The following is a 17,789-nucleotide window of genomic DNA, read 5'->3' as shown; positions in this document are numbered from 1 at the left end:
GGTGCCGGCGCTTCAATATAGAAACTATTTCTGATTTTTTCCCTCAAAAATTTCAGATATTTCCGAAAATTTGTAATGTTTCTAAATGTTTCTAAAATGGCAGACGCGCATGCGCAATTGCCAAAAAAAACCAGCACCCGGGGAGACTTTTACAGGGCTCTCCCACCCTCATTTCTTGAGCTATCCTGATCAAATTTGGTACAGTGGGAGAACACATTCAACCCTCCTAGCTCAACAAATTGCAGAACGTTTCCTGTATCCTCCAATTTTTGGTGAATTTTCATAGCTTTTATAATAAATTATTTTTTAATAATTGAAGAAACCTGTTCTTGGTTTGAAAGTTTTATTTCCTGTTCAATTGTGTTTTTTTCAATGTGAAAGTCCTTCTTCTACTTGTGTAACTTTGTTTCTGTGTCCGATTTTCCCTATGTAATATTTTTAAGGATAAAGGACACTGGAAATCAATGCTATGTCTTGCTATGCGCTCCCAGAAGCCCCAAACCCAATGCCTTCATTAGGAAATGTACCTGTGACCAAGCCAGGCAATGCTCAGGCACTGTGTGCAAAGGAACTTTGGAAACTAGAGATTCCCTTTGTAATATTTTTTAGGAAAAAGGACACTGGAATTCAATGCTATGTCTTGCTATGTGCTCCCACAAGCCCCAAACTCAATGCCTTCCTTTGTTAATGTACCAGTGACCAACCTGGCCAATGCTCTGGCAAGGTGTGCGAAGAAACTTTGAAAACTAGAAATTCCCTTGTTATATTTTTAAGCAAGAAGGACACTGGAAATCAATGGTGTGTCTTGCTATGTGATGCCACAAGCCTCAAAGGCAATGCCTTGCCTTCAATTAGAAATGGAGCTGTGACAGGAGTGCAAAGATACCTTGAAAACTATAAATTCCCTTGCTATATTTGTAAGCAAGAACTCTGGAAATCAATGTTGTTTGGCTATGTGATGCCACAAGCCTCAAAGGCAATGCCTTCTTAATGAAATAGACTACTGATTCTGCAACAAAGGTATGCTGTGATCCAGCAAGAACTATTCTTAACGAAATTGAAAGCTAGATAATTTTTTTTAATATGGAAAAAAACCCTGGAATTCACAGCTCTATAGCTGAGCGCTACCCAAAATTAACACACTCAGTCACTCACAAGAGAAGGAACCAGCAACAAAAGCCTAACCCTTTCTCCAAACCCCTCTGTGGGAACAGCCAGACCAGACCGGACCCCTTCTCCCTCTCTCCCTCAAGACAGGCTTGCTTGCTCTCCACTTCCACACCACCACCCTCTCCGGCAAAATCCATCCCAGAATGGCTCGCCTGGGCTGCACAACAGGCTTTTATGCCAATCTTCCATGTGGATGCAGAGGGCCCTAGCCCCCACGTTTGCATCCATCGTGGAAGCTTCTGATTGGCCGGAGAGCAGCAGCCATGTTGGGGAGCGGCAGTCAAGTTAGGCTTCGCTAAGCTCCCATTCAAGATAGGTTGCAGAAACAAAAAAATGTAAAAATATATTTTAAAAAATATATTTAAATTTTTTTTGGGGGGGATTAATGAAACATTAAGAGACGATTAGAGAATGGGCCAAAGATGGTTCAAATTACATTGCTGGTTGCTCCGTGAGACAACATCTTGGAATGCGTCTCAAAAAGCGAGAGCAATTCGATATAATTCCGATATAAGATTCAAAACGATTTTTTGGACATACCTAGAAGACGCAGTGGAAACTTGGGAGGATGTCAAATAGAGGAGACAGACATTACTGTTTATTACTGTTTATTAATGAATTATTATTATACTGTTTATTAATGAATTCTAAGACAAACATTACATTAATGCAAGGACTGAGGTCAAAAGAAGAACTAGAGAACTTAAGAACATCTGGTGAACAAAAAAACCTCAAGAAATTTAACACTTTCCAGATGTCCATTATATTCAGGGATTTTAAATATGCCACAAAGGTCATTAATGGTCCAACAAATTATGGCCTACATCTTCTACATTCATTAGATCGAACCAAAATGACTTTTGAAAGAGCATTACCCAAAACCTTCTTAACTGTAGTTCCTATGTGGCTGAAGAAGTTTTCTTGCAAATCTTGCAGTGGCAAACCAGGGATGAGCTTGTACTACTGCTGAGTTTGGAGGAAGTCAGTAAAGCTGTAAAACAATTAAAAAATAACAAAGCCAGTGGACCCGATGGGATTTCTGTTCAAATCTTTAAAGAAGGCAGGCAGGCCCGAGCTGACACAACAAATCTACAAGCTTATTGAAAAAGTATGGACGATTGAGAAGAACCCTGTGGACTTTAGGAATGCCATTATCATCACTCTTTTTAAAATAATAGACTGGAAACTAGTGCTGGGCAAAGTTTTCGTAACATGTTGTAAGTCGGATCAAATTAATTAGATTCATACTTACGATATGTTATCTGGGCTTTGTTTGTGCCAAAAAATTAAGGATCAAAATTTAAGCTAGTTTTTTTTAAAGTTGTGTAAATGTTGTAACTCTCTGTGATGCAGTTTTAATTCACAGAGGAACTAAGCACTAATGGGAGGTGAACCCAAATGTGTTCCCATGCCTCTCAGCCAAGCAGGGCTGGAAGGGCGGAGAAGGAGGCGGAGGCAGAACCATGGCCATTGCTCTTTAAAAGAGGAGCTCCGCGCCAGGTTAGCTTTCTAGGCAGGCAGGCAGGCATAGGGCACATGGTTGCACCAAAGAAGAGAACAAAGGAGACTCCATTAGCTGCTGCTTAGCTTATGTTATTTAATGTTATTTTCTTATGCAGGATTTCTCTGGTATTTTATGTCTGTATTTGTTTGTTTACAGAGGCATTGAATGTTTGCCATTGTATGTTGAAATCCGCCCTGAGTCCCCTTGGGGAGATAGGGAGGAATACAAATAAAGATGATGATGATGAAGATGATGATGATGATGATGATGATTATTATTATTATTGCTTACTGTAACTGAAGCTGACTCTTCGCACTGAGGAAAGAGAAGGAGAGAGAAGCTTTGCATGCTGTAGAGACACTGAGATAAGCACTGGCAGGCAGGGGCTTGCTTATTTTTTATGGGAGTGGGTGGGCGCCTTTTGCCTTATGACTGTTTTATATTTTTGCTGCATTTTAGGGAAGTTTTGAGGGTTACTGCCTGGGCTATATTGTCCTCTGTGTGCTATGCGTGCATAAATGCATAAATGCACACAACATTTTTTTTTACTTAGCCACAACTTGCCTTGGAAGCACTTTCTGTCACTAGTGTGATCTCTGTGTGCATAATTGAGCAAGTGTATCCACCACCTCGCCCCGCCCTACCCCACCCCAGCCAGCCATAGCAGCTAAAAAATTCCCCAAAATTCAGGAGATGTGCTAATTTTTATGAAACTTGGAGGAATGATGCCCTAGTTATGTTGTGTAATTGTAGAGAAATTCTAAAACATAGCTCTTGTAGTTTATTAAAAAAAGTGTTTTGGTAAAAAAAAAATTCCCCCACAAATCAATAGATGAGTGAAATGTTCTGAAACATGGGATGGGTGTAACAGAGTTAAATGTGTTCTATCATTGTAGTAAGCTTGACCCCAATAGCTCTAAAAATGAGAGAGATAGGAGTCCCAGTAGCTCCCCACGTGTACTATTACGTTAATGGAACATTAACGAAATTTTGTTACTCTTGTAATAGTAACTTTTTTTTTTACTAATGATACTTTAGGAACACTTTAGAAATGAAACTTCAGTGCTGCCTAATTTTGTAATGACCTTTGAAACATTTTTTAATCGATTGCACAGAACTACTGGAAACTATCAAACCTTGCCAAGAAAATCGTCACAAACCACCTTCTACTTATTTTAAAGGGCATCCTCCCTAAATCCCATAATGGCTTCCACCCACCCAGAGTAACATGATTTTGACCGCACAACAGCTCTAAAAAAATGCAGGGAACAGAACCAACCTTTGTATATGGCATTCATCGACCTTTGACTCTGTGAATCAAAATGCTCTTTGGCTATTCTCCTAAAAATCGGATGCTCTGATAAATTTGTGAACATCCTGTGGCTCCTCAGTGACATGGCGGCAATCGTCTTGGACAGCAATGGCTCCCAAAGTGACCCATTTAAAGTGGAATCAAGTATTAAGCAGGGAGGCATTATTGCCCTAACCTTATTTTCTATCTTCATTGTTTTTATAGCTTGTTGATGGGAAGTTTCCCACCAATGTGGAAATCATATATTGGACAGATGACAAGCTTTTTAACCTCAGCAGACAGATAGCCAAAAGTAAGGTAACAACAACTTCTGTTATAGAACTGCAATATGCAGAAGGTAATGTATTGTGTGCTCATTCAAAGCTATGTCAGTGGACAATAAAAGAGATACAAAGGTGGGCTTACAACTCACCTTAAAAACTACAGTATAAACACCAAGAACTGGGAAGCACTGTGTAAAGGATTATGAACGTCTAAGGCTCCTTCAGGCAGGGGGGAATCTTTTTATCCCAAACGCTGCCATCAATTTGTAAAAGACTATGAATGACTGCCACCAATTTGGAAAGATGCAACCACCAATTGGCAAGGAGGTGCCGCCTATTTCAGCAATGCGCAACCACCAAAGACTCAGGGAGGAGACCTTTTCCTGTGTTTTTTCTTATTATTATTATTCACTTTAGATGGTAGCGTAACTTGGTTTAGGATATATGCAACAGAGGCTTGGATGTTGAAAGAACATTAACAAGTTTATTCAGGTACAGAGCATAGTGGTTTCAATGTTGTTTCTTACTTAAAGGTACACTTTCTTCAACAGTTACAATAATAACATATGATAGATTCCCTCTCAAACTCAGATTTGAACCTCCCTGTGATCCCCCCGATCACAGACTGAGATTTGAACTTCCCTGGTTCTCACTACTTCAGAACCAGTCTTTCCCTGTGATTCCTCTGATCACAGACTGAGATCTGAACTTCCCTGGTTTCCCTAAACCTGGAACCAGTCTATTCCCTGTGACTCTCAGATCACAGACTGAACTCTTTTTAAAACATTCCCTCCTTTTTCTTCCAGCTAACTCCACCCCTTTCTTGCTAGATTCGAAATAGTTACATTTCTACAGAAGCAGCTACGTTTCTATGGCAACCTGCCTCAGAATGCTGAGCTGGCTACCATCCCCCATGCACTGATAGCTCTAATACTTACCCTTTCAAAACATATACCTATAATTAAACATAACAACTATAAACCAAAATTCATACTTCAGTACACACTGACACTCTAGTGTCAGTGCGTTGTAATTGGAGGCCAGCTGTTGTCAAGGATGCTATGGATTTTGAAGAGGCAGGAATAGAGGTAAAAGTAAGAAACATGCCAAGTGTAAGGCATGCCAAACAAACCCTTGTTGTGACTGCCTTCCACCTGGAAATCTATGTCCTCAATATGAAAGATCCAGAATAGGTCTTCACAGTCATTTACAAATCCACTGCCTCTAGAAGACAATCATACTTGGCCATGAATGATCATCCATGAATGAATGATACTGCGCATTAATGAATTTTGCAGACCTGGTTTGTGCTCCAATTAATTATTGTTACCAGTTTGTTTTACTGTATTATAGTTACAGAATATTACATTTTTAAGTTTCTTGCAAAATGTTTTCTTTGACATTTTGTTCCTTCCTACCTCCGTTTAGATGTAAGTACTGGTATGTTGTTATTATTTGGTACATACAGTCCATTTCATACATGTTTACTATTGCATCATTAAAATCTGATTTTAATGCTGTTAAACAATATTTATTCATTTAGCTCCTTTTTACTTTTGGGACTCCTTTTGTTCTGCAGCTTTGTTCTGCAGCACCTAATATTTTTTCCTTTGTTTCTATAACATTGTACTGAAAGCCAGGAGAGTTATTTTGGCACAGCAGACAGAAAACTCCCTCAAGTATCCCTTCCCATCCCTAAGAGTGAATAATACATTCAGTGAGTCACAATTTTCCATCTCCTAATGATACCCAAAATTTACTGCCGAAGGCAACTACTTCACTTTACTTAATAGTATGGCTAGCCCTGCTAGAGCAACATTTTAGGCAGTTTCAAATATTCAAACCAATTTAGACTTGCTATTAGTATCCTCACCTCTGGGCTTTTCCACATCAAGTTTCACATGGATGGAATAATTTGTTTGGATTCGATCCCTGGGTGAAATGGTATCTTATGTCAAAAACTGGAGTGTACATTGTACAACCACTTGTCTAATATAGAATGTTACAATTAAAGTAAGAATGTGTGTGTATTTTCCCAAGGGAAAAATTGAGAAATATGGTATTCCAACACTTCCTGAAGGAACTGTAAGTTAATCTTTTAACCGATTTATAGTGTATTGTACAGTTTTTATATGTGTGTTTTATTGTAAGCCGCCCTGAGTCCCCTGTTGGATGAGAAGGGCGGGATATAAACATTGTAATAAATAAATAAACTGTATGACATACAAATGTTTTTCTACTGAACAACTTCAAACAATCAATACTTGTTTCCTTTTTTTCTCTTCTGGGCGGAACATGTTTCAAAACCTTTGGGGATCCTTACCTTAGACCTAAAAGCTACTGCTAAACACTGCTGTTTCTGTAATAGCGAACGTAAAGCATCTAGAGTCAATTAAAGCAATGCATCATCCTAAAAGGTAAATCTTCTGTTTCTGACTTTTCATTAGAAGGGGGATCATAACTTAACTTTGTTTTATTGCAATCTTACCATCTATCTTTGGCCTGAATATTCAACTGAATACTCAAAATATGTGGAAAATAATTGTTTTCCCGATTCTTCGTGCTGCGTCTTAATAAAACTACCGACAGATTTTTAAACATACTGGTAGGGGGTTAACAGAAGCCTGAGCTACAATCTCATTTTTTATGTAGGCAATTCATTTCTGTGTAGGACAGAAGAAATATGCAAAGAATTACTTGGCATCCCATTGATTTATTTTGTTGTTCTTCTTTTAAAAAAATATATTTTATACATGACATGGCTTTGAGGGAATGCCTCAATCTGTGATGTAAGGTGGGTTTCCTAATGCCGCTTGGTGAGCTTTACAACTAAATGCAGATTTTAACTTGTCTCTATTGTCTTAATCTGATACGCTAATCACTATATCACATTGGTTCCTAAACCAACTGAGCATAATAGACAGTATGATGGAAAGAAAACATTTGACACATATAAAGACTACACAACCTGTTTTGGCTTTTGTAGCCATGAAGGTTCCAAACTGTTCGATACTCTAAAGCAGTAGTTCTCATCCTGGGGTCCCCAGATGTTTTTGGCCTTCAACTTCCAGAAATCCTAACAGCTGTTAAACTAGCTGGGATTTCCGGGAGTTGTAGGTCAAAAACATCTGTGGACCCCAGTTTGAGAACCACTGCTCTAAAGTCACAATTAACAGGTGATCAGTGAACTAACAGGTGACTAGTTAGTGTTAACTAGTGCAGACTGGGACTGACCAGTTGCCTATGGAAAGTTCATATGAATGCAATAGAGCTCTTCTTCATGCGCTCTCCAGTGACTGATATACTGAGGCATAATGTTTCTGAAATTGATACATAGACATCTCAACTAGTATGAGCCACGGTGGCGCAATGGGTTAAACCCTGGTGCCAGTAGGACTGCTGACTAAAGGTTGGGTTGCTGACCTGAAGGTTGCTGGTTCAAATCTACGAGACAGGATGAGCTCCCGTCTGTCAGCTTTAGCTTGTGTGGACATGAGAGAAGCCTCCCAGCAGGACGGAAACACATCCAGGCATCCCCTGGGCAATGTCTTTGTAGACGGCCAATTCTTTCACACTAGATAAAAGAAAACTCAACTACTAGTCATTGGTGCCCCCATTATTCATGGTTTCATTTAATTCAATTTCCCTTTAAAGATGTCAGAGTTGACAGTTGTCATTCTATCACGCGAAAGTCAGTTCTACCATTTTAACTGTGTACTACGTGAAGTTTTTCTTTTATTTACTGGTGCTTACTCCTTACCATGTAATTCTAGCAACTATAATCACTTACTGAAGTTGACTGTTGGAATAATATGAATTGATAGTGTAGCATGTGACTTATGGGCAGACCACTTTGCCTGGAGTGCAGTCCTGAATTTCCTAAGGCATCAGATCCCATCTGATCTTGGAAGGCAAGCAGGGTCAGCCCTTGTTAATGCTTGGATGTGAGACAACCAATGAATTCCAGGTGCTGTAGGCTATATACTGGGAAACCATTTCTAATATTCTTTGCCCAAGGAAACTATGAAATTTACGGAGCTACCATAAATTGACAGGTCACACACACACATAGACAGAGTTTCAATCTGAATTGAAACTTACATACCTTTATTTTACATTGCCCTGAAGTGATTTATTTGTTCTAGGTGGTAAAATACCACTAGTGGTTTTAAACTATCGTACACTTTGAATTTATCTGTGACACTTCTTTCCCAATAGTTTTCAGTTGCTCAAGTTACTCTCCAATATTCACCAGGATCAGAGCATCATACTAGTGTTTCCTCAGCTGTGACTCTGGGTGCATCTATACTGTAACATTAATACAGTTCGACACCACTTTGCTACGGCGCAATGCTATAGGTCAGTGGTTCTCAACCTGTGTGTCCCCGGGTGTTTTGGCCTACAACTCCTAGAAATTCAAGCTAGTTTAGCAGCTGTTAGGATTTCTGGGAGTTGAAGGCCAAAACACCTGGGGACCCACAGCATGAGAACCACTGATATAGAATCATGGGAACTGTAGAGTGGTGAGGCACTGACACTGTCAGAAAAAGTTAAAGACATTACAAAACTACAACTCCCATGATATTATAGCATTTCAGCCATGGCAGTTTAAGTGGTGTCAAACTGCTTTAATTCTACTGTGTTGGCTGACCAGGGGTTAAACACTGAAGCAATCTATATTAGTAGGAGATGATGCACTCATACAACTTTAGCTCATTATAGAAATTTTGGGAACATTGTATTGTGATGCTGACACAAAGAATACCTGCTTTCCTTCTCAGTCTTCTTTCATTTTCTGCCTACAGTTTTAAGTATGAATGTATAAGAAGTATTAGAAGAACAAAAGAAGTAAGGGAGGAGGGGGAAGTACGATTTTATAGTTCCCGTAAGGTGAACCAATATATTAATTTTAGTATGAAATTTCAAGAATTAAAACCTAGGAAGAAATGTTGGGCCATTAGTACTGTGGATTATATGACAACATGTGTTTCTTAGTGAAGTCGAAGGTGACCCCCCCCCCCCCCCAAAAAGATAGTAAGTTATAGTTTTTCCAAGGACACCAGGCTGGATAATAAGAGTTAAGTCTTGGTCAGTTTGCAAAGGAAAACAACAACAAGGACCCCTTCCCATGTTAGATAGTGTGTACATTTAATCAAGGCTTTATGTCCTACATTTCATATATTTATAGCAGAAGGTAACTAATTTATTACTGGAAACCATGTCACAAGCCCAGCTTCTTTCCTCCTTTTGCTAGCCTTTGGTCTGGAGGCCAAGAAATGTAGATTTTCTCTTTTGTTTTAGAGCTGCACAGACACATTCTCTTTTTCTGAAAAGACATATTTTCTCCTTGACCTGGTATATCTTCTCAAATGAGATATTCATATATAGACCAAATTGCCCCCTAAACTTATTGTGACAGAACCTATAAGCATTGCATATGTACCATGTGCCTTGTAAATTATCATCTGTCGTTCATTGATTTTCAGACAAGCTCTTCACAATCATGGGAAATCCTCAAGAATGTTTATGGGTGCTAATTCTTGTGGAGTCACAGAAAACCCACCAGGACTCCTCCTAAGTTGGCTTATTCACTTATTTGCAAAGCACACGGGACTCAGAAAAAGATGAATCAGAAATAGCTCAATGGTGACACAATTCATCCTACAAGGATTTACTGACCACCTAGGGCACAGAATGTCCTCTTTGTAACATTTCTCATCTATCTTTTCACCATGGTAGGGAATCTGGGAATGGTTGTGTTAATCATACAGTCCTCAGCTCCAGACCCACATGTACTTCTTCTTGAGACACCTTTCTTTATGGATGCATGCATTACCTCAACTGTTGCTCCCAAGATGATGATGAACTTCCTGAGGGAGAGGAATGTCATCTCTAATAATGGATGCATGGTCCAGTTCTTCATGTTTTGTACTTTTAAACATGTAGAAGCCTTTATACTGGCTGTCATGGCTATTGATCATTATGTGGCCATTTGCAAACCATTGTCCTATGCTGTCATCATGTCAAAGCCATGCTGTATCTGGCTGCTCACTGGGGCTTTCATTGGTGGTGTTGTGAGCTCCTTCATGCATACCTGCACATCTTTGAGATTATCTTACTGTGGGAGGAATTCTGTCAACCACTTCTGTGATCTCGCTGCCTTGATGGTCCTAGCCTGCTCAGACACATTCCTCAATGAGCTACTGTTGTTCACTTTTGACACATCTGTTGAAGGGTTTAACATTGTGACCATTGCTACAACCTATGGCTTCATAATCATTACCATTCTCAAGATGCCATCCTTAAGAGGAAGGCTCAAAGTATTCTCCACCTGTGTCTCTCACTTGACAACCTTTGCCCTGTTCCATGGCATCATCATCCTATTCATATATTTCCAACCCAACTCAAGCTTGTCAATGGATACTAACTGTCAATGTTTTACACACTAATCATCCCAATGTTGACTCCTCTGATCTATAGCCTGAGAAACAAAGATGTAAAGGCTGCCTTAAAAGAATTGATAATGAAGGATGTAAATCCTAATGTAATGAATTGTAGACGAGTAGCTGTAGAGGCTGGCTATTGAAATGAAGAGGTAGGAGAAACACTATAAGGAAGTAGGCTTTCACTTAATACAAGTATATCTACATGGACAGTGAAATGGGCCAATAATCTGACTCCTGTGGTCAGAAGAGGTATCTTCCATCTGATACGTGGGGATTATTTTTTCTTCCATTCAGCAGAATTTGTGTCCTAATATTGGGTTGCTTTGGGAAGCAGTCTGGAGGGAGAACTCAATTTCACCAGTCAAAACAGGGTCCCACCCACTGATCTCAGTTTAATAGTCCTTCATGTATCTTAATTCCAGAATAAACCTTGCTTCACAAATGCATCTAGTTTATTTCAGAATTCGATGTTATCAGTGTCATCATCAAACCAAGCACAGGGTGAACCAGGTAGAGTTATTTTCCCTTGTAAACAACAGAGAGTCCAATGCATCAATTACTGAGGAGTCATTGCTGCACTTCATGAACAGAGATTTGATGGCTGACAGATTAATGCTGTGATTTAATATTAAAACAAGAGATCTGAGATACTCAGCAATGAAAATGCTATCTTTGGATCATTTGAATATGAATACTTTCATGTGTTATTATAGTCATTAAGAGACAAACATGCCAAGGTGAATCTATTCTGGAAGAGGAAATAAAAGGACCAGAAATCTAGAGAAAAAAACAACTTCCCTTTAGTCTTGAATTGTTTCTCATGTGCATATTAACAAAACATTGCTTTGATGTAAACTTAAGTAAGCGTGAGCGGCTGCTGTTAGCTCCTGCTCCTGCCAACCTAGCAGTTTGAAAACATGCCAATCAATAGGTACCGCTCCAGTGGGAAGGTAATGGCGCTCCATGCAGTCATGCCGGCCACATGACCTTGGAGGTGTCTACGGACAACCCCGGCTCTTCGGCTTAGAAATGGAGATGAGCACCAACCCCCAGAGTCAGACATGTCTGGACTTAATGTCAGGGGAAATCTTTACCTTTACCTTTAAGTAAGTTTGGGGGGATAGGTTTAAAATTCACCCTAAAATAAATGGAGCATTTTGCATGTCCTGAGATATGTGAGACAAAACACATCTTTCCTCAGACATATGAACTTTTGTGAGCCTAGCAAAGACATATCATATGAAATACGAATACAAAAACACAAGCACCTAAAATGCATAAATTTTTTTAAAAATGTGCAAAGACATACTTAGTCAATGGGAGCAAAAGGTACAAAATGAACACTATGGTGAAAGTGCATGTGTAAATACACATGTTATAGCAAATACATACCAAATTTGCCCACGTGAACAAATCTTGGGACAGGAAACACAAGTAGAATCTGAAGAAATGTAATGAAACCAAGACAGCATTTTTCAGATACTTGGTTTTTTGTTTCTGCTTCTCCACAAGGACAAAGAGTTGTGTGTAAAAAGGAAGCAGGGATACCCCTTTGAAGTTTTCATGTAAGGAGAACCCCTATGCAGAGAAAAATATGGTGTGTTGTCCTATATCTGTATATTGTTGTAATATAATGTATGTAATGCAATGTTGAATATAAACAGTGACGCACTCATTTTGGAATCATAAACAGCAGTGTCAAAGGGACTAAATTATGATTGAGTTTAAAGACACAGATAGTAACTATAATAAAAGACATAGACATTATATATTTCAATAAGAAAAAAAAGTGTTCAATAGGTACTGCTTCACCATAAAGGTAATGGGACTCCATGCACTCATGCTGGCCACATGACCTTGGAGGTGTCTAAGGACCTTGGAGGTGTCTAAGCTCTTCGGCTTAGAAATGGAGATGAGCACCAACCCCCAGAGTTGGACATGACTAGACTTAATGTCAGGGGAAAGCCTTTATCTTTACCTAAGGGAAAAAAAAGACCATCAGTTGAAATACCAGCTAAAATGGGAGAGCTAAATCAGAAAATTCTGGCAGAGATCCAAGCAATAAGAGATCAGTTCATCCAGATCTCAGTAGAAATTAAGGATGAAGTGATAACAGAACTGAAAGAAGTGGGACAATTATTTATCCAGCTGAGAACTGCCATGAAGATGATGGTGCAACAAGTACAAGTGCCATGGGGACCCGAGGACCCGTGTTGACTCCACTGGAGCCAGCACGACATGGGAAGTCACACAACATTATGTGATGTTCGGCATGGGGCTCCATCCTTTAAACGGGCTGAAAGTGTCCTAGAATGCTAAATTCATCCCATGTAATGAGGTTGTAAGTCACCAACAGGATTCTAGCCAGAATCTTGGGATTTATAGAAAAAGGTTTTATTTGGAGAAATATCCTAGTGATCTTTTCCCCAGAAATCTATGAATGGTCTTCCTCAGGGACTGTTAAAGGGCGGAGGAATGGCAATATTCATACATTAATAATTCCAAGCAACATATACATTGAAGATGTACAAAAATAACACATGCATACATTGCTCATGTTAATTAGCCTAGAAAATAATTGAGAAATAAATACAATAATCCATATTCAAAACCAATACCTCTATTTTGGCTGGCTGACTATACATAATCAGAAGTCATGTCACAAGGAGATTGGCATATTTTTCTTCCTCTTATGTCTTTGACCATTGATCTTGAATAAAAGGCAAGAGACGGGTGAGAGGGAGGAACTGGAAAACTCATGGGGCATTCCTTTCTTAAATACAACACCCAGTCCTCCTCTTTACTTGCACAGGAAGCAAAGGTTAGAAATGAAGAAATACTGCAATCCTATCACATGATTCTTTTCTTTTTGGGGGTTCACAGGAATGTAGGCCTCCAGAAGGTTTTTCAGCACAAAGTGTCCTTTTGCAGAAGCATCATTAGATACTTTATCTAGTGTTAAAATTGGAACTAAAAATTAATCTTGTCTGCAAAGCATGGGAGACCATTTGGGAAAGACAGCCTAAGAAACCATGCCATAATTTCTCAAATTTTTTGAAGTTTCTGGTTTAGTAACTGATTGGATTTGATGCTCTGCACCCGTCTTTGCTGATTTCTGAAGAGGCTACTGGTCTCTCCAGATGGCATTTCTTTGGTTATTATGAGTTATTTTTAAAGCAAGCTACAAATTTCTCAAAATACAGTGACCTCAGTTCTATTGCTAATTCTCATTGAATTGACTGTTGATTGTGTGTCAACACTTAGGTAAACCTCTTTAATTTATTGGATACACTCAAGTTCTAACTCCTAATTGGATTCAGTGTTCAGTTTTCTTGTGAATATACTCAAGACTGCCTCTGTAAACCATGAAGGGACCCTTATTATCCCCACTGAAAACTCAAATACGTTAGTCTTTCTGAAGATTGAGACAGTGTCCTTGAACAAAATACTATAGAGGAGATGGAGGAAATGTCCAGGTTCCTTGAAGGCAGAAATATCTTACATTTATAAAATATAAGAGTGATCTGGAGATGCAAGAAAGAACAGTGGAGGAGAATAGGTCATTATTACACTGGCGGTTCATGGTCCATGTGCTGAAGGCAAACCACAGTCTGCTGCTGTTTTCTTCTTTGATGTAAAATTAAATGTCACGGAAAGTATTTACAGAGAAGTTGGAGCTTTATTTTAAGGCATACAATGAACTTGGTTATTTAAATGTCTCACTGATGCTCTGTGATGTTCCTGTGCACAGCTAGTGATGTTTTGGTATGGTAAAGACTAAAGCAAAGGTGAAAGCTTTCCCCTGACATTAAGTCTAGTCATGTCTGACTCTGGGGGTTAGTGCTCATATCCATTTCTAAGCTGAAGAGCTGGCATTGTCCTTAGACACCTCCAAGGTCATGTGGCTGGCATGACTACATGGAGTGCTGTTACCTTTCCTCCGGCGCGGTACCTTTTGATCTATTCACATTTGCATGTATTCAAACTGCTAGGTTGGCAGATGCTGGGGCTAAAAGCGGGAGCTCATCCTGCTCCTGGGATTCGAACCACTGACCTTTTGGTCAGCAAGTTCAGCAGCTCAGTGGTTTAACCAGGGGGCTCCTGGTAAAGATTAGGTAATTCAATTAATTTTTTTGCAATGGACTACAGTGTTCCCTCACTACTTCGCAGTTCACTTCTTGCGGATTTGCTGTTTCGTGGTTTTTCAATAAACTCCAAAAGACTATTATAAATAATAAAAAATTACAATTTACAGCCTAAGGAAGGGAGGAAGGAGAAGCCGAAGGGAGAGAAAAGGAGCCCAAGCGGCAACGGGAGGAGAAGGAGGCGATTTATCAACAGACGATTGGTTGATAAAGACTTAAAATAGTGTATAACTACTAAAATAATGGATAAATATTAAAAGAAATATAGCATTCCTACTTTGCGGATTTTCACTATTTGTGGGTGGTCCTGGAACCTAACCCCCGCGATAAGTGAGGGAACACTGTATATGCTTTTCCCTCCATCTGATGCTTTTCTCGAATGTACCTTCACATTCAGTAAAGACATGTGGAAGACACCAGCTTGAATGGAGTACATGGTCATTAACTTGATATTACACAGTTGTCGATTGTATACACAAAAAAAAAATCAAAAAAAATCAAACCACAATTGCAGAGTTGTTTTTGAGGCAAACTCATTTTCTCGGGAACTATGTTCTCTACACTAACAGTGTCTTTATTTTAAAAGATTGATTATATTTCTCTTTGGTTCTCATTAATCCAGAAATACTTTCCCCCTGCAGAGGGAAGTAGTTATTTAAGGTTTAATGAGCCTTGAAATTTAAAACAGCCAGCTATTTGAAACAGCCTCTAGGCTTCTAATGGCTGTTGGGATAAATGAAGGTTAACTCCAGCAATGGAGGAATTATGACAAGATATGAACATGGAAACTCAATTTTCATACAGCTTTCATTTGGGATGGTTGATTATTCCCTGGTTTTACTGCAATCCTTAATATTGTTAGTCAAGATATGGTCCATATATGTCTTCTAACCATGGTTACAGCCAGGACCTTTTTTAAAAAAAAGTTATTATTTTAATGGCTTTATCTGAGTGCTTAAGAGACTTAGGAGCAGTCCTAGAAACACAGGAACAGACCTCTGTATCAGACTATTGAGAGCAGTGTTCTGTTTACACATGGTCAATCAGTTGCCTATGGGAAATTCACAAACACACCACTAGCAAAAGCTCTCCTAACTCCTGTAACAGAGTTAAATGAGATTTAATCTAAGGTAGAAGGATGTCAGAACACAGCCTTAAATGGCATTTGTAAATGCAGAAGCTAATGTTTTATTGTAAAAGGCCAACAACCTGCATTTTCAAAAAACAACAAATATTTCACCGGTGATTTACAAACTCCAAGGGAATTTATGCCATTTATATTGCAAACCACATCTTTTGAGCATTGCTGTCACTGGGAGGGCGCCTCCTCTTCTAGGCAACAGATGGTATGTGGTGTTTCATCCTAGCTTCCCTACTCACAGTGATTTTACCTACAATTGTTGGTAGGTCAAGGGAATCAAAATATTTGGGAGTAAGATTATATGCAACATCAGAAGCATTTATTTCATCAATGTTATTCTTGTTTTTTTTGCAGATACAGTGATCCAAGCAATCGCGGCATCGCTTGGAGCCTACACATAAGTTGCTTTCATTAGAGCAGGCATCCTTGAGCTGTTTGGGCCTCTAACTCTCAGAATTCCTGACCACTGAACAAGTTGGCCAGGGCTTCTGGGAGTTCGAGGCCAAAACAGCTGGAGGGCCGGAGTTTGAGGATGTTTGCAGAGCTTGGAGCAATAAGTGTATGTCTGTGGGTGAGTGGGTGTAACACAAGAAGGATGTAGTTGCATGGCTGGATTTAAAAAAGACCCGCCTGCATCTGTTTTGGTGCTAATCCTTCTTGTATCCACTTTGTGGTTTAGATTAGCATCAGTGTAGGACCGAGGGCCCTTCCACACAGCAGAACATCTCACAATATCTGCTTTGAACTGGTTTTTCTGAGTCCACGCTGCCATATATTCCAGTTCAAAGCAGATAATGTGGGATTTATACAGCTGTGTGGAAGGAGGCTGACATAGCCTCCTAACCTTCTTGTTGGGAGTACCAGGTGTGTTGGATTAGGACATCTGATGTGTAAGCTTCTCTCCTTCTGAAGTTTTGTTTAGAATTTTCTTAAACAACTGCTTGTGTAAGGCTAGTATTTCATGACTAAGAATTTCTAACTTAGATTTAGAATCTCTAGGAAAATGTATGTCCCACTTTGTAAAGGGTTGTGACATGTCAGGGGTCTATCACGTCCCAAGGTTTGGAATAATATAATTTGAAACTTATTGAAGTGTTGCAATATTTAGGTCCCCCCCCCCCCCAAATAAATGCACTGATTGAGCAGAGGTGGAGACACAATATTAACATCCAATACATTTTCACAGCTTTACTGACACCACGTACAATCTCATTTGTTTTGGCAAAGGGGAGAGATTGGGAAAATTGATCAGGATGATTAAGAATATTATGTTTATGACCAGGTAATCTTCAGATGATGGGAAGTTCCAAGCATCATTAGGTTATCCAGACCGGTCCCATACAATACATTTTCTATTGCAAAAAAGCAATCATAAATAATGGCACAGATTGTCCCTTTCATAGCTTATGAGACACTTTCCAAAGTGGTATCATAAACTTTTATCTCTATTATTTTCCTGAGGTAGTTTTGTGGACTGTAGTTTCACAGGGATGTTAAGAGTCATTTGCAAGAGGCCCAAGACCTTTCTTTCTCCCTTTGCGACTGCTATCCTCCCTTTCCTTGACACTTTTGCTGTTTCATCTTCCTTAGATTTTAGTAGCTCAGACAATAAGAAGCAGGCATCCTTCTCTGCTTCACCTCTCTGTGACATAGCTACCAAATAAGAGACATAATTTCCCAGCTGTGCTACTGTACAGGCAAAACATTTGTCTTCCTATTTTATTTTTTCCTTGTAATAATTTCCTGTCAAGCCATGTATTTGCATATAATCCCAAAGTGCATGTAAAATTAATTTTGATGTGATTAAA

At 39.2% G+C, this 17,789-nt stretch overlaps 1 pseudogene; it reads left to right on the top strand.

The window, feature by feature from the left end:
* The first annotated feature begins 8,867 nt into the window (after positions 1–8,867).
* On the top strand, positions 8,868–12,501 carry LOC100555187 (olfactory receptor-like protein OLF1; annotated as a pseudogene).
* The last annotated feature ends 5,288 nt before the right edge of the window (positions 12,502–17,789 follow it).

The sequence above is a fragment of the Anolis carolinensis genome, chromosome 1, assembly GCF_035594765.1.
Source record: "Anolis carolinensis isolate JA03-04 chromosome 1, rAnoCar3.1.pri, whole genome shotgun sequence".
Lineage (NCBI taxonomy): Eukaryota > Metazoa > Chordata > Lepidosauria > Squamata > Dactyloidae > Anolis > Anolis carolinensis.
Note: the sequence above shows the minus strand (reverse complement) of the source record. Positions and strands in the feature narration are given on the sequence as shown.